The 23,318-nt window shown below is 49.2% G+C and overlaps 1 protein-coding gene across 1 annotated transcript in view; it reads left to right on the top strand.

The window, feature by feature from the left end:
* The window catches only part of LOC119433767 (uncharacterized), a 128,092-nt gene that overhangs the window by 88,436 nt on the left and 16,338 nt on the right, over nucleotides 1-23,318 (top strand). The window lies entirely within an intron of this gene.

Raw genomic sequence — 23,318 nt, 5'->3', positions numbered from 1 at the left:
AGGCGTCGCAGCTGCGCTCGCTCGGAGCCTCTCCGCTGCAGTACCACGTGACTAGGCGAGGGTTTAACAGCTGCTTCGCCGGCGCTTGGTCGCTCAGTCTCGCCATAGATGGCGCGCCGGCTGGGCCGTCTGTGCATGTGCCTCAACGCAAACGACAGGCTGAATCCAATCATCCAGTAGATATAGCTAGACGGCAGGCTGCGAAATCTCAACCACACATCATCAGATTTGCAATAAAGCCTAACTTAACGTAACACTTTGTGTTTGCAAAACCAAGCCAAACAGGACTTTCGCTCGTGATAACTAGGTTTACAAGAGTAAAACGTCAGCCAATTTTTTTTCACCCACGACTTGTTATGATGCGAACGTGAAAAAGCTTTTTTTTCCTTTATCTACCATGTATAAACGATTAAAACATCTCCGTGTCGGCAAAGGAAGTAATCGTCTCCTGATGCATGTTTTTTGTGTGTTCCTCAGTAGAGGATTTGCAGGAAGCTATATGCTTGGTCTGCAAAAACTCGCTATAAGTTGATCTGGTGCTTCCTTTAGAATGCAGTGTAATCCTTTCTGTCGGCAAAATATTAAATTTCTCTCGAGAAGACATTCTTCAAAATCGGTGAGTTCATGGGCTGCTATAGTACTGAAATGGGAAGGTACGTGACGTCGGCACCCGTCCTTCGATTTGGCGCTAGTTATCGCTTACCAAGCGTTTGCGTCCGGCAAGGCTGACATTTTTCTGGCGTCCGCGAAGAGTAACCTACAAAGCCAGCCTATTCTTCTTTAATTGTACCGTTAATGTCTCTTTAGCTGCTGTTTGCGATTGAAGCGATAGACAGCGCGAAGGTCACTTCGCTCGCTGCTGCGGTCGCGCTTCCTCACGCCAGCGTTTTGACAGCGAGTGTCCGCGCTCGTCGAGTATGATGTGTTCACGTCGGTTTGTGGGTGCTGATACCATGATCGTTAATTTAGTTAGTAAGCGAAGGTTTGCAAGTTTATACTGCCGATAAAACCACTATGCTTACTTTGTTTAGATGTCCATTAATTTGCTGTCGCAGTGGATGCTTCGCCTTTCGGGCGAGACTGTGACTTTTTTGCCGGCATCGCCGTGAGGTTGCGTACATATTTAGGTATATGTATGCTATATGCCATGCCATGCTATATGAATATGATTTGCGCTATATGCGGGTTATATTGCCAGACCATTCCATCCCCAAGGTTGCTCATACCAGGTCTTCGATTTTTCACAAAATTATTCCTAAGAATTTCGAGAATGGCAGCTCACCGACAAATGTCACGAAACAAAACAGCGACAGCGCATGCCTTTAATCTTAAACCACCTCAGACTTAAATCTTAAATGTTTGAAACAATAACAGAGCTCAAACCTGAAAATGATGTCATTTTATTGGCGCGGCTGTGCACTACCTCCCAGATCGGCCCAGGTGAAAGGTTTGAAACATAACCGATACGGAAAAGTGGTGGAGTCGCTAAGAAAGACGCCAAGGCTTTAAATAATAACATAAACGAAACTATCCGATCGCAGGATTCAAACAGAGGACCCCTAGCACAACGGCTCGGTTTTACTTAGCTCACTTTTACTTCAGTTCATACTGCCACTACAGCTACGAGTCTTACACTTCGTGTAATGTTCTAACATGTTGCTATCGCATTCATTGCTTCGGCTTTATGGCGAAACTGATATTTTGAGCTCACATATCAATCGAGCTACTCAACCCTGTGCCGTTCACTTCTTGCTTAGTTGGCTGAGAAGACAGCATCAAACTGACCGAGAAATTTACGAAATCTCGAGGCGTGCTCACGCAGCCAGTGTTGCGTCATCGCCATCGTCCTGTCACGGTATCAACGAGGGGCGCGTTAGGTGCATGGCGGTTCTGGAGCGCGCGTATGGCGTGTTTCCGAGCCCTCTTTTATTGCAATAGCAATTATATGGACACTCCAAGCGCTTTTTTGCCGTCGCCGTAGCCGTGAGGTTCCATATAAAGTCCAACGGCGATAAAATCGTCGCCGCGCGACGTACGCTGGTGTGCGAGTGAAAGCGTACCAGGGTGCGCCGGCAATCGCGGCTCAATGTAGCGCACGCCAGGGAGGAAGGCAGGCCGGAAGCGCGTGGTCTTTTTTCGTGCTGTACCAGGAGGGGGAGGGAAGGGGGTGTTGTGTTCTGCTTTGTCGGCTGCTGCTCACAGCGCGGCCCCGTGGGCGTCGTATCTTGAAAGCGATCTGTGATGGTGACAAAGTGCACATGTGCTAAAGCGAATCGCCGACGACGCTTTCAATTTGCTTGTTTTCAGCAACGTCTCTACTGCATGCCCCGAGTGCCGGTAGCTTCGTATGCGCTGTGCTTTCGACGTTTAGTTCGCGTTGAAGCGAGACAAGAGCCAGCGCGAAGGTCAATTTGCCCGCTGCTGCTGGCACGCTTTCTGATTCCGGTGTTTCCACAGCCAGTTTCCGCGGTCCTCGAGCGACATGTGTTCATGTTTACCTATGCGCGCGTGACACCGTGCTTGTCTATTTAGTTAGTAAGCGAATGTTTATAACATTATACGGCCCATTTAACTACTATGCTTGCTTCGTATAGCTCTCTACTAATTTGCTATCGCAATCGATGCTTCGCCTTCCGGGCGAAACTGCGACTTTTTATAGTAGTGTCAGCCTTTAAAGGGGTACACGCTGCCGCCCGCTAAATGATAGGCTAATGTTTCCGCTGAATTGTGCTACTTTGAAGATTCAAAGTGGTGGTCGACCATGAGGCCACCCAAACCTTGACAAAGAGGAGCCACGGTACCCACGATCATTGTTGCCGTCCAAGTATAATCTCATTTCCGAAATAAGCTTTGCGCCCAGCCGCCGAAAATAATGTACCAGTTCCAACCGAGGGGCGAGCCATCTCCGGCTGGCCACAAAGAAACAATGCCCTGGGGGCTACCAGGCGCCTCAAGATGCTGCCGCCATGAGCACCACCTTGCTCTGCCACCGAAGCGAGTGACCGTAGCGCTTACTGTGCATTTTATTGCGATAGCAATTATATGGACACTCCAAGCGGATTTCTGACGTCGCCGTCGCTGTGAGGTTCCGTCTGAACTCCAACGGCGATGAAATCGTCGCCGCGTGCCGTATGCTGTATGTGCGAGTGAAAGCGCGCTACTCTCACGGGGAGCGAACGCATGGCGGAGAGCAAACGCGACTTCTGTCGCGCGAAAGGCCGTGGGAGAACGGGAGGGAGGGAGGGGAGGCGACGTTCAGCTGCCGCACCAAATGCGTAAATATATATGAACGTTGCGAGGCGAGAAGGTGGTAAAGACTTTTGACGCTGCTTGACGAGTGTGCCGTTCTGATCTCGTCGAAAACCTCCGAGCCGCCGCCAGAGGCACCGGCATCAGTCACCAACGCCGCGCGCGTTCGGTGCGAACGCGGGCAAAATGGCGACGGCGTCGACAACAGTTCTGCGCGTTGCTGGTGCTGCTGCATGTCCAAGTTTATACAGCTGATAAAACTACCTTGAGTCGACCCCCATGGCTGCTTCGCATACTACTCAGGGTTCCCCTATGGGAAGATGGTGTAATTTTTTTGAGTGTCCATATAATTGCTATCGCAATAAAACGCATACAATATCTTTTTGCTCTAACATTTTGAGCACACCGCTCGCGCTTCTCTCATGGCAACTGCACCTGTCCAGGTAATGAAAGAACTGGACTTGTTCAGCGGGAAAAGTTGGGTCGAGATCGCCCTTGTACGCTTCCACTAATCCACTAGCTTGATTGACCAAGTCGTCATCGCAATGAACTTCCTTGAGAAGCGCTATGCACCGAAATTTCTGGCAGAGGCTGGTGTACGCAGATATCCGAGCTCGTAACGCTGTGCTTAAGTTGTCAATAATTACATTGAACGACCCCATTTCGAACTTTCTGCTGCCACATGTCCTGTTGTCGTCCTGTTCTGCTACAAGATCCTTTCAAGTGGATCGAGTGCGTTAACATTGATAGCTCTTATCTACGCTAAGTGCCTTTGTCCTTACCTCAAAACTTGGAATTGTGGTCGCAGTGGACGCAAAATTGCCGCGCGACTGGCCGCTCGAGGCACTTTGCGTGTATTCGCGGGCATCTTTCTCGCTCGGAAAAACACTTTTATGTTGCACGCATTGAGCAACAGAAAGCTGTATCGGGAGTTTTTCATAGTGCTCTACAATTCTCTCATTGACACTTTTCATCTAATTATAATAATTGAGAAGTTGATTAATTAATTAGGACTGATTATCTAATTAGGCGGAATGCAAAAAATAATCAGGGTATCTCTAAGCGACCGCAAACAGCATTACCTTGGTTCTGTTGAGCTAGGTGGCATTTGCATATTTTTAAAGTTTGGCTAAAGTTACGTGGGACACCCTGTATAGCCCTTGTGCACCGCAGCGCCCCTAGCGGTCTCCATGCAAACCAGCGCTACGGACGGACAACGGACGACGAGGGACAAGGCTGGGCCCTAAGGTGCTTCGCCCCTAAAAGGCGAAAGCTCGTACTAGGCCGCGCAAAGCTCAAGATACAGCGAAGCTGGCCGATTGATATCGAGCGGCTAGCCTCCAATGCGTTCGGCGTCGACAAGCAGCGTTCTTGGCACTGTGCCAACCTTGGTTAGCCTGCCTGTGTTTGTGGCATGCCAGGAACGCTGTCGCTCGTAGGCGCCGACGCGTCCAGCGCTAGTAACGCGAAATGTCGCCAACGCAGTTCGGCGTCGACAAGCGACAGCGTTCTTGGCACTGTACCAAAATTGGCTAGCCTGCCTCCGTTTGTGGCATGCCAGGAGCGCTGTCGCTTGTAGGCGCACACGTGTCCAGCGCTAGTCACGCGAAATGTCGTGAAAGGGAAGGTACCTCCGAAAATGATCGCTCGAGAATACCTTCCTACATGCATAGTTAACTTAAACCAAGTTAAGACCTAACAGCAACCAAGTTCATACCTAGCAGTAGCAGCCAGTAAGCTTCGCTGTGCCTAAGCTTTGCGCGACCGAGTGCAAACTTGCCTGATTTTATGCATAACTTATTGTCACTTTGTAATGACGGCCACAATTGCTTTGTGGTCGCTATGATATACACTGATCAGCATACTGTCAACTGCAGACATATTCTTTGATAATGTCAAATCATGCACGTACGTCGCCGGGTGACGGTTGGGCCGGATCGGTGTGGCTTCGGAAGCGAAATGTCTCCAACACGAAACTACTCCTTTTTCGGTCCCGAAACATCCACACAACGACCACTGGCCCACTGGCCCCCCACTACCTGCACTTACCTGCCCCCACTGGCCTGCCGCTTACGGTTGGCCTCCCTGGCACTATCTTCGGTGGTGTTTGCCGCCCGCCGCCATCGATCGTACTCTCGTCTATAAGTTCACGCCGTTGAGCTTCGTGAGCGAGCTGCTCTTTGGGAGTCCTAACCACGCGAGGCCTGCCCATGGCAGCTTATACTCAACACTACCCAACTAGGTTCTTTAAGGAGCCGCAATAGAGCCTCGACGATACCAACCATTGTTTTCTCCGAGGCAGCCGAATCCACCATCGCACCGAGCGCGGAACGCCCTGTAGTATTGCGTGATTGCCTAGCTTTTCTCTTGCTATGCCAGGTTTCAGCACATGCCTTATTGGTGCCCTTAAATTTGCTCCGGCACCTCATAGAGGGCGGCATCTGTAGGCCTCAGAGCCCCGGGAGTCTGTGTGCAGACACGAAAATTTTATGGTACCCTAGTTATATGCAGCTCCGCTGTAAAATTACGCAATAATGGTTTAAATATGTCCATTCCATGGTTGAAGGTGCAGTTGTAGTTTCGCTTTTTCTGTGTATTATAGCTGTTCGCGTTTAGAAAACGTTCATTCCAGCAAAAGACGATACCAACACTGAGTCAGATTGACGGCACAATTCCACTAGGACGATAACATATACAAAGTTAGGAGCGCTGTATGAAAGGCACGTTTTGGAAATGTCCGAGTCCGCACTCACTAACATATTAGGGAGCCTACATGTGACAGAAGCACTTCACATAATTTTGTAGCGATGCTAAGGGATGTGTTTATACAAAAGCTATCGCTCATACAAGAGCGCATACTTTAACAAGTGGTAAGCAGCTCCCTCCGCTGCTTTAGAGCCAATTTTTTGAAGGACAGCACAGCTTGGAAGCCATAACGTGGAACCCTATCACCTGCTCCAAGTAGTATCCTCTATTTCGACCAAAGATTTCTTTAGCGCTTACCGCAATTTTTAAGTTTAAGTAGCATTCTAGGGTGTTTAATATTATGCATGTTTCCTTTTACTTAATCATGGATGCATTCTTCTTAAAGACAACATTTGTAAAATAGTTAGACAATATTGTGAACAGTGTTTTGTTTCCGAAAAACATAGCCACCCATATTTTCTTCCGATTTTTTGCGAACCATATCATTGCGTTCCAGCGTCGTCGTCTTCGAAGAAGAGGTTTTGCGCACTATGCTCGGTAGAGAGATAAAGTAAATGACAGCGAGAGAGAGAGATAAAGTAAATGACAGCGAGAGAGAGATAAAGTAAATGACAGCGAGAGAGAGAGATAAAGTAAATGACAGCGAGAGAGAGAGAGAGAGACGCATTCACGGAACAGGTCTGCTGGAATGCGTTGTCGGCATTGCAACGCGGTGCAATGCGGTGTCGGTTTTGCAAGCTGTGCTTATGCAATGCGCAGTGACGGCCGTAAGTCCGAGAGAGAGAGAGCGAGAGACACGCATTCACGGAGCGGGTCTGCTGCAACGCGTTGCCGGCATTGCAACGCATTGGAACTCGGTGTCCGTGGTGCAAGCTGCGCTAAGCAACGCGCAGTCACGGGCGTTTTTGCATTTCGCCTCCATCGAAATGCGGCCGCCGCGGCCGGGATTCGATCCGGCGATCTCGCGCTGCTGAGCATGATATCGCGGGATCGATCCCGGCCGCGGCGGCCGCATTTCGATGGAGGCGAAATGCAAAAACGCCCGTGTGCTTGCGTTGTAGTGCACGTTAAAGAACCCCAGGTGGTCAAAATTAATCCGGAGCCCTCCACTACGACGTGCCTCATAATCAGAACTGGTTTTGGCACGTAAAACCCCAGAAAGAAGAAGAACGGCCGTAAGTGTGAGACGCGCGAAAAGACATTTTCATCATCTTGAATAAGATGAAAAGTACGCCCGCACTTACGGAAAATGCTGGGCTACGATCGCCCAGCTTCGCTGTTTCAAGCCTTGCGCGGCTGAGTGCAAGGTTAAGCGTTTTCTTTAGGGGCGAAGCTCCTTATAGCGGCACCCGTTCGTCCCCGTCGTAGTAGGTAGCCACGTCTAGTTTTATGAATTGCTCAATAGATGGCGTTGTGTGTCCGTATATGTATGTATACCCATATATATGTATACGTATAGTATAACCGGAAGCCGACTTCCGGTTCCGGTTCCACTTCCGGTTCCGTTTCCACTTCCGGTTCCGGAAGCCAGCTTCCGGCTTCCGGAGAACGCTTCCGGCGTTTTATGAAAAAAAAAATTCCGAAAGTTGTGTCCGTAGCACAGAATCCAACCAGGGACCCCTCGCTTCCGAACGCGCGGCGCTAACCACTACGCCACGAAGCGCACATAGACACACGCATCACGATGGCAATAAATACCCAACATTAACGAAAGGCCGCGTTTCTAGCGCGTTTCTAACGCGTTTGTGCTAGCGCGTTACGGCACGTGTAAGAAGCTGGTGTAAGACGCTGTGGCCTCTCCGCCTTACCTTCAACGCGTTTCGAACGCGCTGCCTAAGGCGGTGGCAAGTCAAGTTCAAGTCGAGGAGCGTTTATGAATACGGGGGGTATACTCTCTCAGCAGTCATGTGATGGGGTCGGCAAACGCGGTGCACGTTCCGGCATGTGTAAATGGCTGCGTAAGACGCTGTGGCCGCTCCCCCTTACTAGAGAGTACTGCACGTTTCTAACGCGTTTGTGCTAGCGTCCCCTTAAGCGGGAGATCCGATGATTCCCTCCGGAGCTTCGCCCACTCATCATTCACCCCGTACATATGTTGTGATTTTTATTGCGATAGCAATTATATGGACATCCAAAGCGGATTTCTGCCGTCGGCGTCGCCGTCGCCGTGAGGTTCCGTATGACGTCAACGGCTATCAAATCGTCGCCGGGCGCCGTATGCTGTATGTGCGAGTGAAAGCGCGCGAGGGACACGCGCTTTCACGGGGAGCGACCGCATGGCGGAGAGCAAACGCGCGTTCTGCGCCGTTCTCCCTGCAGGGCTGCAGAAATAAGCGTCTCTTTCCTCCATTACAATCGCCATATATAGAGAGAAAACGCGACTTCCGTCGCGCGAAAGGTCGTGGGGGGACGGGAGAGAGGTAGGGGTGGCGGCGTTTAGCTGCGGCACCAAAATCGTAATTATATAAAAAAGTTGTCGCAGTTTCACCTGAAAGGCGAAGCATCAATTGCGATAGCAAAATTGTAGAGAGCTATACGGAGTAATGATATTAGCTTTATCAGCTGTATAAACTTGGACATGCAGCAGCACCGGCAACACGCAGAACTGTTGTCGACGCCGTCGGCGTTTTGCCCGCGTTCGCTCAAAATGCGTGCGGCGTTGGTGACTGTTGCCGGAACCTCTGATATAAATAGGCACTTAATGCCGCAGCTAAACGTTGCCTCCTTTCCCTCCCCCTCCCCCCTCTCCCACGGCCTCTCGCGCGTCGGAAGAAGGCGCGTTTGCTCTACATATATGGTGATTGTAAAGGAGGAAAGAGACGCCTACTTCTGCAGCCCTTAAGAGCACGGCGCAGAACGCGCGTTTGTTATCCGCCGTGCGTTCACTCCCCGTGAAAGCGCGCGCCCCTCGCGCCCTTTCACTCGCACATACAGCGTTCGGTGAGCCGTGTTCCCTCAAGGGCTGCAGAAGATAGCGCCAACCTTTCCCTTTCCCTCAAGAACCACTTACCTACCGGCGCTGAGCCGTGCTCCCTCAAGGGCTGCAGAAGATAGCGCCAACCTTTCCCTTTCCCTCAAGAACCACTTATCATCGCGGCGACGATTTCATCTCCATTGACGTCATACGGAACCTCACGGCGACGGCGACGCCGACGGCAGAAATCTGCTTTTGAGTGTCCATATAATTGCTATCGCAATAAAATATTGTCGCAGTTTGGCCGATTGATAGCAGCTGATAAAACTGCTATCCTTCTCCGTATAGATCTCTACTAATTTGCTATCGCAGTTGACGCTTCTCTTTTCGGGTTAAACTGCGTCATTATTTTTTCAGATGATCGAGTGGGGCCCCTGAAAGTCGGGGGCCCTGGGCTGCAGCCCCCATAGCCCCCACCTTAATCCGGCACTGGCCGTCAAACATGATCAAACACGTGACGCACAATCGCTATCGCATTTCAGAGCTAATCAACGTACGTATGAGCATATATGAGGCTGCGTTAACATTTTTGTGTACTGCCATCGGAATGAATGAAGGCGTCTAGCATCACTGGATATCTGTCCGTAATATACCTAATCAGGCGGCGTAAATGACAGAGAAGGAAACCATCGCACGAAAGAAGCTGCAATAGTGTATATTCGTTACGAACTGAGATTACTCGATAAGCGGAATCAAATGAGCGAAAGAAAAAAAATGAGAGCGAGAAGTAACCCGCTACCAAAATCCACACCGCGTCGATATATAGACGCATTTATTCTTTCGTTACATTTTTTTTTTCTCTCGAATCGCAGCTGTTGTAAATAAGCTACCCCTCCCTTTCGGGGGCTGGGTTAGGAAAACTCATTTTGATTCACTTCTCGAGAAAGATGAAGAGGCGGATGCGAACGGGGTTGGGGGTGAGGGGAGGGGGGGGGGGGAGACTTGTGAGCGTATAGGACGATGCGCAACGCATTATTTTTCGGTATCCGGCAACGTGGCTCGTTTATCACGTCGCCGGGGCGAGCGCCAAGAGCGCGGTCGACACCCCAGGCGACCTCCGACCGATGCGCTGCGCGCATTTTTTATTTTGCCCACCGCATCAAATGATGGCTGCCCGCTCACTGAATTAAGTCGGTCGCGCCGACCCGACTTGTATATGCGCTCTATATATATTGCAGCAGGCGCGCGCTTTCTCATAGGTGCGTATACAAACAAGAATCTCTTTGCTCGCATTAAGCGCGTCCCCCATATTTAAGCGCATGTGTGGGCCCTCGCGCCTTACAGAGCGATTCAAGAGGAAAGGGCCGAGAGTTGACGGAAGAGACAAAAGGGGCGAGAATTACTTGTTATGCGCATACACTGCATCTCTATATCCGTGCAGTGGGCGGCAGTCTTTACTTCGGCACGGAAGATGGCCACCAACGAGCGCGGACACAAAGCGGAGAGACTACTACACACGTCCCGCGAAATGGAAAATTATATTTTGCTTTTATTTGTGAGACGCGCGTAAGTATTGGGAACTTGAAGGCATGAAAATTAAAAAAAAAAACGTTATGTAATCACATGAAGTGTAAACTGTCAGGCTTCCATTTGCGTAAGTCGACAAGAAACGCCTGCGACGGAGCAAATTTATCGTTGGTATTTCGAGAATATAAGCTTTAAACGTCATTGGATATATGGTCAGGTCATATTTATGACTGTTGGCCGCTACTTCGGCGTCACAAGAAGCAGTGGGGTGACAACCGGATTGAAACGTATGTCAGAAAAGTGCATGTGAGTGTTACATTTTTTTTGTTTTTTTGTTTTAGCGATTTTCTAATGCTCCATCAGCCTCGGGCATAAGTAATTTAGAATTAAATTATCGGTGAACCATGCCCACGTCCAGTAATGTCAGTTTGTAATCATCACGCATCTTCACCGTTGCGTTTTATTGCGATAGCAATTATATGGACAATCCAAGCGGATTTCTGCCGTCTGCGTCACCGTCGTCGTCGACATGAGGTTCCGTATAAAGTAGAAAGGCGATAAAATAGTCGCCGCGCGTCCTATTCTGTATGTGCGAGTGAAAGCGCGCGAGGGACGCGCGCGTTCACGGAGAGCGAACGCACGGCGGAAAGCAAACGCGACTTCTTCCGCCGCGCGAAAGGCCGTGGGGGTTGGGAGTGAAAGAGGGAGGGAGGGAGGGAGGGGAGGCGACGTTTAGCTGCTGCACAAAATGCGTATCTTGCGACCGGGCGCAAGTGAAACTGGAAACTCAATCTCCCACGCGAGAGGAGGAAAGCGGGAACGCAGCGTGGGAGGGAGGGGGTGCGGCTTCTACTCTGCCAGCAACTGCGTACTTTGCGCGGCTCCGGGCTGTCGCGCGCACCGTATTTTGAAAGCGATCTCCACATGGCTCTTCGCTTTGTATGCGCTGTGCTTTCTCCGCTCAGTTTCCGTTGAAGGGATAGACCGCGCGAACCTTCGCTCGCTGCTGCCGCCGCGCTTGCTCACGGTTGTCTGCGGTCATCGACTGTGAAATATTCATGATTGCTTGTGCGCGCTGACACCAAGAATGTTAATTCAGTTAGTAAGCGAATGTGTCCACGTTTATGCAACAGACAAAGTTCCTATCCTTACTCCGTATAGCTCTCTACTAATTTGCTATCGCAATTGATGCTTCTCCTTTCGCGCGAAACTGCGACTTTTTTCTGTGCGTCGCGAATGACCAGTGCGCTGCCGCCCGCAGATAAAGTATCACCCACAAGCGGCGAACCACATGGAAGCTATTTCCGCCGCTCATTCGACGTCGCGTCGGCGTGTCTATTTGACGATGCTCCGCTTGCGGTGCACACTGTGAGAGCAGCTTAAAGCTTTAGCCACTTGACACAGTGCTCCGATCGTTAATGCAACTCGCGAACATAGCGTGACGCTAAATAGACGCGAAGGGCGCGGGAAATACGCTCCGTGGGGGGTGCCACTCCAGGCGGGGAGAAATTTTGTGCGTTTGCAGCCCCGATTGTCTCGACGGGAAGTGTTAGGTTCCACGAAACACGCTGCACGCTTTTGGGGGAAAGAGGGAGAAACCAGGCTACAACGAGGACGGCTGGGGGGATAGCAAGACCGAGAACGGACAAATTTATGACGTCTCCGCCCACTCTTGAGAAAGTCCCGGCTATCAGGTCGGCGCGTGCCAGCTTTTCTTGCTCCTTATTTCTTTCTTCTGCGCCTCGTGTCGCTTCAGCTGTCCTCTTTTCCTTCCATCTACTGTAATGCCCTGTTGCGATGATGCCGGTTGAGTCTTTGCCGGCGCCTGTTTCAACTAGGGGAAGGAGAGCAACAGGAACAAAGAAAGAGGAAGCAAAAGAAGCGACGCGGATGCATGGAAATGCGTCGAATGATATATGTTGCGCCTCGTTCGCTTTTGGATGCTTGCCCGCCGCTCGTCTCACAGATTTGAACGACATGGAAGACTGTGTGTGTGTGTTGTTGTGTTTGTTTTTGCGTGTGTGCGACCGACGGAAATCGAAGCGCAGAAATACCAGTATCCCCCTTTCCCCCTTTCTTCACCCCTTTCCTATTTCTTTGAACTCCCCTCTTACCTTATTTTTCTTGCTCAACCTCTCCCCTTTCCCCGTGTCTAACACTTCCCTATTTTCACATCCCTTCCTTTTCCTCGTTCCGTTTGTTTCGTGCTTTATGTTCCCCATCTCCCTTCACTTGAAGACCATTGTTTCCCTAGTCGCCCTTTTTTACTCTCCATACCGATTTTTTTTTTTACATCTTCGCTTCTTCATTCCTCCTTCCCTAGATTTCCTTGCATCTCATACCGGTTTTGGTTTTTTGTCGCAACGCTTTCACTATTTCACCGAGCACACAAACACATGAACCAGCAAAGAAACAAAAATCGAAGCCATTGTCTCCCGGGCCGTTCGGCATCGCAATTTGATGCTCTATACGCCGTCGCCGTTGCAACCTATCAGCGAGGCAAGATCACTGTACTCGGCCCGATCGCCGGGCGGCCTGTATTTCGGATTCCTCCTTCTCGGCACTCCTTCGCTATCGTTTGAACATTTATACCCCCTCGCGTCGCGTGGCTCGGTGCCCTAGTTCTCCGCATCGCTCGTATGCCTTGCGAAACGACGAGCACGGTTTCTTCTACTCTTCTTTCGACGGCGCCGTGGAGTTCTGCATGCCGGTCTCGGTCGTATGCTGGTTGGAAGAGAAAAGGTTTGAGCAACCGGGTTTCAGAATAGGCTGCGTGTAGTCGTCGAATGGTCCGGCAACAAATTGGCAGCGTTGTGGCGTCTAAGGGCATACGCATGACGTTGGAGGTGTCTTTAATGAGCTTACAAGTGTGGGTTTATTCGCTGAGCTGCCGTGGTTTAAATCGGCGTTCGGCTCGTCTCGCCAGGCCAACATCAGCAGAATGGTCGAGTCATCCCTTGTTCGTCTAAAGCGTAGTAATTATTGATGATGATGAACTAAGATATTGCTTGGAGCGCATATTTCCGTTTTCGATGACTCGTTTTCTTCCGTATATAGCTTCCTCACTCACTCGCACTGCCTCAGCCTACGTCGCTCGCTCTTCCCCACGTTTAGGGTAGCAAACTGTACAAAGTTATGTTAACCTCTTCTTTCTTTATTCCTTTGTTCATTTAGTGTATTTGTTTATTTAAGACAACCTTAACAATAAATTGCCTTGGGGGCACGGTTAAAAGCGAAAAATTGCCTGACAAGGCCGTGACACCCTTACAGCTACAGCAGTAAGGCAGGAACAAGAAAACTTGTGCTTACAATGCGTACTATTTTGCCGATTTTTTTTACAGTTCTTTTGAAAACATTGCACATAATGAACTTTTCGAACACTCGCACCTTTAAAACGTGTTAAGACATTAACAGAAACATCATATTGGTTACCGCAAAAATGTAATGGCATCCCTATTGAAAAATTCATATGCCTCATATCCCATATCCAATAATTCGATATGAAACATATAGGATCCCATACAAAAACCTGTCTTTCCTATATGTCGTATGATGTTATTGGATGTAGGAGTTATGGGAAATACGGTGTTTTCTCAGTAGGGATGAAATAACACATCTGTATGTGTTCTAGTACTCTAATACCAGTTCTATCACTTTCTCCTAAAATTATTGAGGTGATATTTCAGTTTGTATCAGCTCTTTTACCAAGAAATAATCATTTAAAATGTTGACAATTTTATGGACTTACTTTTGTTCCAGATATCTTGTTCTCGACCTTGGCTTATATATAATACTTATTCTTAAGTTGTACACACTTTCCTTAATTCAATATTTCTATATAAATAATTATTTTTCCCTTTGGTATTGTCGCAACTCCTCTAGCATTAGTTTGTATCTGCAAGTTTTTAGTATGTCGAGTATTTTTGTACTTGTTATAGTATGGTGCGACAATACGTCTCTGTGGCTTACGTTACTTACCTATTTCCCGCACTGCTCGATTTTGTAACGTTCTTAACGAGCCCGGATTTGTCTGTGTTGTTGACGCCTACACTAGAAAGCAGTAACAAAAGCGTGATTGCATAAGTGCATAGTGTATTGAGCGCTTCACTGTAATTGGGACAAGGTGCGCAACCTGCCCAGCTTGCCAACAGCACCTGAGCTGTCGGGATCAGTATGCGGTGGCCACGGTAGGTTCTCCTGAAAAGTGGTTGCAGGAAATCGATCAGTTGTTACCCTTTGAACGGGATTGTTGAGGAGTAGTAAGCCCGCATTTCCATTGGTGGTGGTACCCTTAGATTTGAAAATTGGGAGCTTGGGTTTGTCCGTATTTAACTTCAGCTTGCTGACTTTCAGCCACAAGACCAAATCCTGTAGCCAACCATTTGCTTTCTTTACAAATATTGTGTGTATCTGTACCTAAAAGGAATGCTTTCGCATCGTCTACATATAAGATAATCATGGAGCACCCCTTTACGTTTACAATATCATTTATATATAGGATAAATAAAATTGGCTCTAATATCTCCCCTTGTGGTACTCCATATTTGATGTATCCGATCTCGGATCTAACTCCTTCTATGGCAGTGAACTGAGTCACAATTGTAAGATAGCTCTTTGGTAATGCTAGCGCAACACCACAAATTCCACAAAAAGGTAGTTTTTTTTTTTTTTTTTTTTGAGAAGGATGTCGTGCTGAACACTGTCGAAGGCCTTTTTTTTTAAATCGAGAAAAAAGTCCCAGTGTTAATATATGACTTTCTATGTGGTCAGGTATTTGCTTTTGTATTTCTAACAGGGCATTTTCAACACACTTGTTCTTTCACAAACGATATTGCTCGTGAGCTATAATATTGTGCGAGTTAAGAAAACCGATAAGTGGCCTGTATATGCTGGTCTCAGCTATTTATTTTTTTTTTTGAAAATTCAGAGAAAAAAATGGGTCTGTAGTTGTTTAGTTCATTTACCTATCCTCTCTTCCTTTTATTTGCCCCATCTCTTTCTCGAACGCGGTTCACTGAATTCGTACGTTTGCTTATTAATTCTCTGCACTAGCCGCATACTTTCCATAACTAGTTTCCTCACTTTCACACATCGATTCCTTTCCCACCAGACTTTCTTGCACGCTCACTCACCCGAATCCTTTTCCTCACTCACCAACTCGCAACCTCGCCCGGCGCCTCATTCCCGTCGTGCTTGTCGCCTGTCTCGTTTCCTCCTTCGCTCGAACACTTGCCCGTCCATTTGTTGAACCTAACGCAACCAGCTTGCGCCCCCCTCCGCGTTTGAATATTACCAGCGGCTAACAGCGTGGACCGAATGCTCCGGGGCCATTCTGGCGGGCCTCGTCGCGAGTTCGTCGCGTCTGAAACGCGACGCGACAGACAAGATCTGAAAAGAAGGGGGTGGCGACCCTTTTTCTCGATCTCCTCATGCCCGCCCGCCCGCCCGCCGCTGGTGTTTCTCAGTGGTGGGCTTCTCTCTCTCTCTCTCTCTCTCTCTCTCTCTCGCGCGCGCAACTGCGACCCATTCGCACGAGGCCGGCAGGCGACGGCTTGGCAAATGGGGCCCCGCATTCAAGCTGACAGCGACACGCCGTCGCAGCTTTGTGCATGTGGGCAGTTGTGTGCAACACGGCGTGGGCGGCGGCTGCCTCTTCCTTCGCTGTTCGTCTCTTTAGTGTTTCTTTAGAAGGGTCGTTATATAGAAACCCCAAACCAGTCTGGACTGATATTCTTTCGGGACTCTGTTGTCGTTGATATCGCGGTGATGGGTCGATAATTACAGGCGAGAATGAAGGTTGAGATTTTATTTTGTTGAAGTTCGCGCCAAAGCATCAGCGCCAATACTGACGTACTGGTGCTGAGGCTTTGGCCTGGATATGCTGTCATTATATATATGCTATCATATATGCTGTTGACTGAATATGCTCTCATATCCAGTCATTATCTATCGCCGAAATGGGACGTTTCAGAATACGCTCCCAGGTATATTGTTCTCACGCTACGTGAAGCTTCACGCAAACAAAAGTTATGTGGTAGCCTCCGCGCGCTGCCGAACAGTATACGTGCGTATGCGTGCGGCTAGCGCGTTGACCGTGCCTACGTGCGACCATCAGCCGTTTGATCTGCGCGCAGGCGTATACCTTAATTTGTCGAGCCTTGTTCTCTCTTGCACCGCATCCGCCAACCTTCACTTCGCTGCGCCCCTCGAGGGGCGCGGTAAGGAGGGTTCGTCCCTTAATTACTCACAGCAGCCGCTTTTTCCCATTATTCCACATGGCTGGTTTGCGGGCCACAAAGGCATCGTCCGCTGTCAAAAGCAGTACTGCACAGTTGCCTCTGACCTGCAAGACGTTTAACGTACTATCGACCACAAAAGTTTGCGGACGAAGGGATCTGACAAAAAGCTGAATATATCCACAGCCTCAAAACTCAGCCTTCTATTCCCATTTCCAGCCTCTACTGGTATATGCGAACAACATTGTGATGTACGGTTTTACTGGCTACTTTTAGAGGCTGCTCAGATATTTAGCGTTTTGTGAGATACCGTGGTCCGTAAACTTTTTTGGTCGATAGTACATATTATGAAGCACAGTGGTTGCAGTCTGTGATGACACTTTAGCATAAATCACGGTGTACGATATAGGTGGGCACACTTCTCGGCTTGCTTGCTAGATGTGATCGATCAGATAAAGTAGCAACGGCGCGCGTCTATCGGGGCGGTGACGGCAGCGGATACCTGTCGGCGGAACGACGCAACTTCAGTTATAACGCAGGCGAGAGTTGGCGCGGACAAGGAACGAGCGCGTGCCCTCTCCCCCACGTTCTACCCTCTCCCCGGTGACCTACTTTCGCGCGTCACTCAATCATTTCGGATTTCACGCGAAGCGCCGGTTGCTATACCGACGGGAGATTAAACCAACAAAAAGTTTTCTGTGTTGAAGTTGCGTCGTATACCGCCGATAGGTATACGACTATAGCGCGCGCCCTCGCTCCGAAGCGCGATGGCGCGCGCTTTCACGGAGAGCAAACGCGACGTCTTCCGTCGTGCGAAGGATCGTGAGGGGGTGAGATGGAGGGGAGGTGACTTTTAGCTGCGTCAACCAAATGCTTATCTTGCGACCGGGCGCAAGGGGAATTGGCGACTCAATCTCCCACGCAAAAGGAGGAATGCGGGAAGGCAGCGCGGGAGGGGGGGTGCGGCTTCTACTCTGCCAGCAACTGCGTACTTGTACTTTGCGTGGCTGCGGGCTGTCGCGCGCACCGTATCTTGAAAGTGATCTCCAACGGCTCTGACCTTTGTATGCGCTGTGCTTTCGCCGCGTAGTTTCCGTCCAAGTGATAGACCGCACGAAGCTTCGCTCGCTGCGGCGGCCGCGCTTGCGCATGTCAGCGTTTTGACATTGGTTGTCTGCGGTCATCGAGTGAGATCTATTCATGTTTGCCTGTGCGCGCTGACACCATGCTTTGTTAAGTCAGTTAGTAAGCCAAGGTATCCAAATTTATGCAGCCGATGAAACTATATATATCCCTACTTCGCATAGCTCTCTACTAATTTGCTACCGTAATTGATGCTCCGCCTCTCGGGCGAAACTGCTACTTTTTACTTCTTCCAGTCCCACCTGGCCACAACAGCCGGGAGAGCATGGTCTAGACAACACAGCGGAACAAAACACGGAGACTAACGCAAATCTGCACACATATGAGCACACTACACCTTAACAAAACCGCCACTGCGTTTCGACAATATGGTCGCTACAGCGAAAAATAGCACGTGACTTCCACTACACTTTTCTCCTAGCGCGCGGGCTGGGTAGGACCTCTCAGTTCTCTTCTTCCTCCATGTAAATACCCAAGGAAATTGGGACGAGGGGACAGGCCTCCACTGTAATTCATTTGGTAGAGCGTCGCTTGTCTAACGTTCCATCGTCGACCTCCCGTCGTCCCACATTGTGCATCCGCCTGGCTTCGGGTTTGGATTTCGTCACAGCGTGTGAGCGGTGTAGTGCATAAACATTTTAAAAAATTCGTGGGGCCGCAACGTTCATATGGGGACGAATTACCAGCGAAGCTGTTTAGGCTGCAACCATGGGTTGCATACATTATGAAATAACATCTTTTCATAAGGCATCACACTACGCCACAACCACTGGTGCAGCCTCGCCGGCACCTCCGACGCGCGTGACGTTACAACCGCAGAAGCGCAAGCCACGTGCACAGGCGCCGTCGCCACACTCTTCCCCCTCTCCCCTACCCGTCTTCATTGCTGCAGCGCTGTTGTCACACTCATACCCCCTCTCCCATCTCCCCATGAACACGCGGGACGTTATAACCCCAGAAGCGCTGGCCATGTGCACAATCGTATCCATTTCTGTCGCCTATACGGACGCAAGCCGCCCAGAGTAGCCCCCCCCCTCCTCCCCCTGTGGAAATGTATGCGGGGGATGCATGCGGGGGCTAGAGGTAAACAGCTTCGCTGTGAAGAAATTGCATGAGGTTAAAGTTGTGATCTTTCCTGTGGATACACATAATCAATTCCATAAGGCTACACGCTGCACAGGGCGAATGTAAGCATCGCCGTTAGTTCTGTAGGAGTTAACCGCTTCGATTCGATATTCACATACATTCCAACGTGTGCGTCCTATCTGCGCATTTTGTTTTCTTGTGGTTCTCCTTCGCTTCATTGTTTGTTGGCTTCATACGGTTCCAAAAAAAAAAAAACGAAAAGCAAGCCTCTCGGTTCCCCCGTATTTGTCTTGTTCGAGATTCGTTCCACCACTCGAGTCTACACCGCGGTGTCGTGCGTGTATCAGTTCCGACAATTTATTCACGTCTGTCATGCTTTGACGTGGTATGAATGCATGCAACAAGGTTTCGTTTTCCTTTTTCCTCTTAGCCAGCCTCATTTTCTGACAAGTCTCGCAAAACAGCTGTTATTTTGCAGACGGCTGTGAACGATCAAGAGAGGGGGGGGGAGGGGGGCATCTGTAGCTATTCAGGACGTTGTGTGATGAGCACTGCTCGGCTTGTCTAACGGCTCAGGCTTTGGCCAACTGTCGCGACTGGTCTGGCATCTCATCCTTCTCATTAAATCTATGGAAATCCATCTTTCGCTTCCTCGCGCGCCATACGTTCTTGGCCCAGAGAAGGCCTAAAAAAAAAAAAAAAAAAAAAAAAAAAACAGGGAGGCAACCCTACTTTAAATGCAAACTCCCTTCATGTCAGGAACACTCTTCGATCGAATCTTTCTAACCAAGTTTTACGACTGTTCGAGTTTGTGTACGAGAGAAGAAAATCAAAAACGAGGTAATAGGAAAGAGTACATATATGCATGCGGCGTTTTGACTTTGGAATATTTTGAACTGTCAGAAACTGTTTGGCATCTCATTGCTCTTTCGCTAAGACATATTGATGCTATCCTTTCGACCGCCTCTCTTGTCTTTCTCGGGGCGGCCTACGACAGCTCGCGGTATTAGAACATATTGGAAGACAACTCGTCGCAAATGTTTTCTTCTTGTTGACCCTTTTGCAGCGAAGCGCTGAGGATGAGTGCACAAGCTTATATCTCGGGAAAGTTGGCACATCTTTACGCCTGTGATCGTTACATTGGAGACGGAATCTCGTTGCGAGGCGGCGACATTTTCTTGGTTCCTATAACAGGAATGATAACGCCATGAACTTTTAGTGGGAACTATTGCGCAACTCTAATTTAGGCAGAACCAGCCCAGCCAAGAAAGTACCATTTTTGCTATGTCGTACGTGCACATGCTGGTTGCTCACAAACATAAATTAAGTTCAGTTCCGGGAACAGGGACCACAATGCAAAGAGCAGCAGGAAATACGTGATTTTTTTTTCAGTGTGTTGTCTCTATGCAACTTTCAAATTAGAAGCGTATAAATTTTAGCAGGAATATTGTAAACGGAGAAAAGGCCGTCTACCTTCATGTAGGTTTACGAAATTTGGCACGCAAATTGCGAGGTCGCTTAAAAAAATTAAATTCTCAAATTTTACGAGCCAAAACCACAAAATGATTATGAGGCACGTCGTAGTGGGGGACTCCGGATTTGAATTTGAATTTATTAATCACAAGAAGATATGTACATTGCGTATGATACAAAGGTGGGGCCCTATAACTCTCGTAGGAGTTGTGGAGGGGGCCCCTATGTTATATGCTGTTATATAAACACACGAGCGCGTGCGCTCTAGGGTGAATACCTCGGTTTCTTTAACGTGCTCCAAATATACGGTATACACGGGTACTTTTGCATTTAGCCCCCATCGAAATGCGGCCGCCACGGCCGGGGTTAAAGCCGTTTTTAAAGAAGGCTTGTTACAATTATGAATACCAGCATGACGCATCAAGAACTCGGAAAACTCTTACAGAACAAGCAATCATTTATGCAAAACGCAACGAAGAAGAATTCGTTTCGGTAAGTACTGAGCATAGCAAACTGTGCTACATTGTCACCTCTTGGTAGCTGGCGCTACATGCAGTTCATGCAAAAAGCAGGTCTCTCTTCCTTCAGATGTTGTTATTGAGTGTCATCATCATCGTCATCATCATCATCATCAGCCTATATTTATGTCCACAGCAGAACCAAGGCCTCTCCCTGCGATCTCCAGTTACGCCTGTCTTGCGCGAGCTGATTCCAACTTGCGCCTGCAAATTTCCTAACATCGTCACCCTACCTAGTTTTCTGCCGTCCTCGACTGCGCTTGTGTATTGAGTGTATAATGACCATAATGGCGGAGGCCCCTGCACATGAATTGAAGTGGCCTACAAATGACATCCCTTCCAAGACAGACTATCGGCGCCTTGGGCTGAACCTTTCCGTAATTATCAGCACCAGAAGCCAGCCTAGCGAGCGGTGGAAGCAAATTTAGAGGGCCGCGATGAGCATTCGCGGTGACATCTCCGATCGACTATCGCTAGACAAGAGTGTGTGAAACCTGAATGTACTACGTACAAGTGCGCACGCTCCGCATGACTCAGCATGGTTGCGACCGAGATTAGAAGCGTGAACTTTCCCGAGCTACATCTCGGCAGAACTCGGGGCATAACCCTTCGAAGGAACGATGAAGCATGGGCGCTTGTCGTTTTTAATGCGGTCTCATTTTGTTCGCATCTGTAACGGCCATTGTCGGTGATGCCGAGCCGATAAATTACAGCGTCGAAGCGTCCTCTGGCCGGTGCAAAGTGCGTATACTTGCTCTTTGCACTGGGTTAAAATGAGTGCAATCCATCGCAATATGTGAAGGCCAGTCTGAATTCATTCAACCATTCGTTGCGCTTTCGATTACCGCCTGGTCTATTGCGCTGCGAGGCAAGTTTACTGTCTCGCTTGCGGCTGGGCGTCACGTTTTCGTACAAAAACCCACTGCATATTATCGGGGTTGATGGGCAGAGCATTCGGCAAATTTCGCAATTATAAGACGAGGTCATTGAACGTATCCTGTGCCTTTGATTTGATGACCAAGAACATTCTGTAAATGTTACGTTGTACCATGAGTCGTTGCGTGGCGGTCGCCGCGTCGATTGTGGTTTGACGCAGAGTGGCAATATACGGGCCACATAATCGTTTCGACCCCGGCTGCAGCGTTCATGTGGCCCGTTGTCATGATAAGCGTGATAGAAGGTGTCTACATACCATTCGCTAGAACGTCGCTTACACGAGATACTATTTTGTTGGAGTTCATTTGTCCGGCACGCTGTTGTAAACCACCTGCAGTGTTGACGAAGATTTAGACAATTTAATTTGTATTTGCAAACGTTTTAGTACCACAGTGACTGTGTTGAGAAACACACTAAACCCTCAAAAAGACACGCGACTTAAGATTCAAGTTACAAGTTTATTTCTTTACTGATACATTCAGTCGTAGTAATATGAAAAAAAAATGTCGCAGTTTCGCCCGAAAGGCGAAGCATCAATTGCGATATCAAATTAGTAGAGCGTTATTCGGAGTAGGGATAGTAGTTTTATCGGCTGCATAAACTTGGACACATTCGCTTACTAACTGAATTAACAAGCGTGGTGTCAGCGCGCACAAGCACACATGAATAGATGACACTGAATGACCGCAGACAATGACTGTCAGAACGCTGACAGCAAGCGCAGCCGCCGCAGCGGGCGAAGGTTCGCGCGGTCTATCGCTTCAACGGAAACTGAGCGGTGAATGCACAGCTCATACAAAGGTCAGAGCCGTGTGGAGATAAGAGGCGGTGCGGGCGACCGCCACCGCCGGGCAAAGTGCAGAGGAGTTGAGCAGAGGAGAAGTTGTTGGCAGAGGAGAAGCTGCCCCCACTCCCTCCCGTCCTGCCGTCCCGCTTTCTTGCTTTCGCGTGAGATATTCAGTGGCCAGTTCCCCTTGCGCCCGGTTGCAAGATAAGCATTTGGTGAAGCAGCACAGCGTCGCCCCGCCTCCCTCCCTTCCATACCCCCACGGCCTTTCGCGCGACGGTCGCGTTTGCTTTCCGCCGTGCGTTCGCTCTCCGTGATAGCGCGCAGCCCCCGCGCGCTTTCACTCGCGCATACGGCGCGCGGCGACGATTTTATCGCCCTTGGACTCTATACGGAACCTCACGGCGACGGTGACGCCGACGGCAGAAATCCGGTTGAAGTGTCCATATAATTGCTATCGCAATAAAAGTGTTCGGACTTATAGCCAAAGGCTGTGAAACGTCCTTGAACCAGGGCAGTGTTCCTGGCTCGGAATTGTACCCCACAATGCGCTTATGTCATTCCTACAGGACAAGGGCGTCAATGAGGCTATGTAAATAACTGTTGCGTTAGTAGATTTTGCGAGCGTGTATCTATTGGTCTGTATGTATTGGGAAGGGGGAAACCGGGCCTTGCACCAAAATTTACGGGTAGGTCCCCTTCACTTGGCGATCAAGAAGTGCGTGTCTCTGCCCCCCTCCCCT

This window comes from Dermacentor silvarum, chromosome 11 (genome assembly GCF_013339745.2).
Source record: "Dermacentor silvarum isolate Dsil-2018 chromosome 11, BIME_Dsil_1.4, whole genome shotgun sequence".
Classification (NCBI taxonomy): Eukaryota; Metazoa; Arthropoda; class Arachnida; order Ixodida; family Ixodidae; genus Dermacentor; species Dermacentor silvarum.
This window is presented reverse-complemented; position numbering and strand designations above follow the sequence as displayed.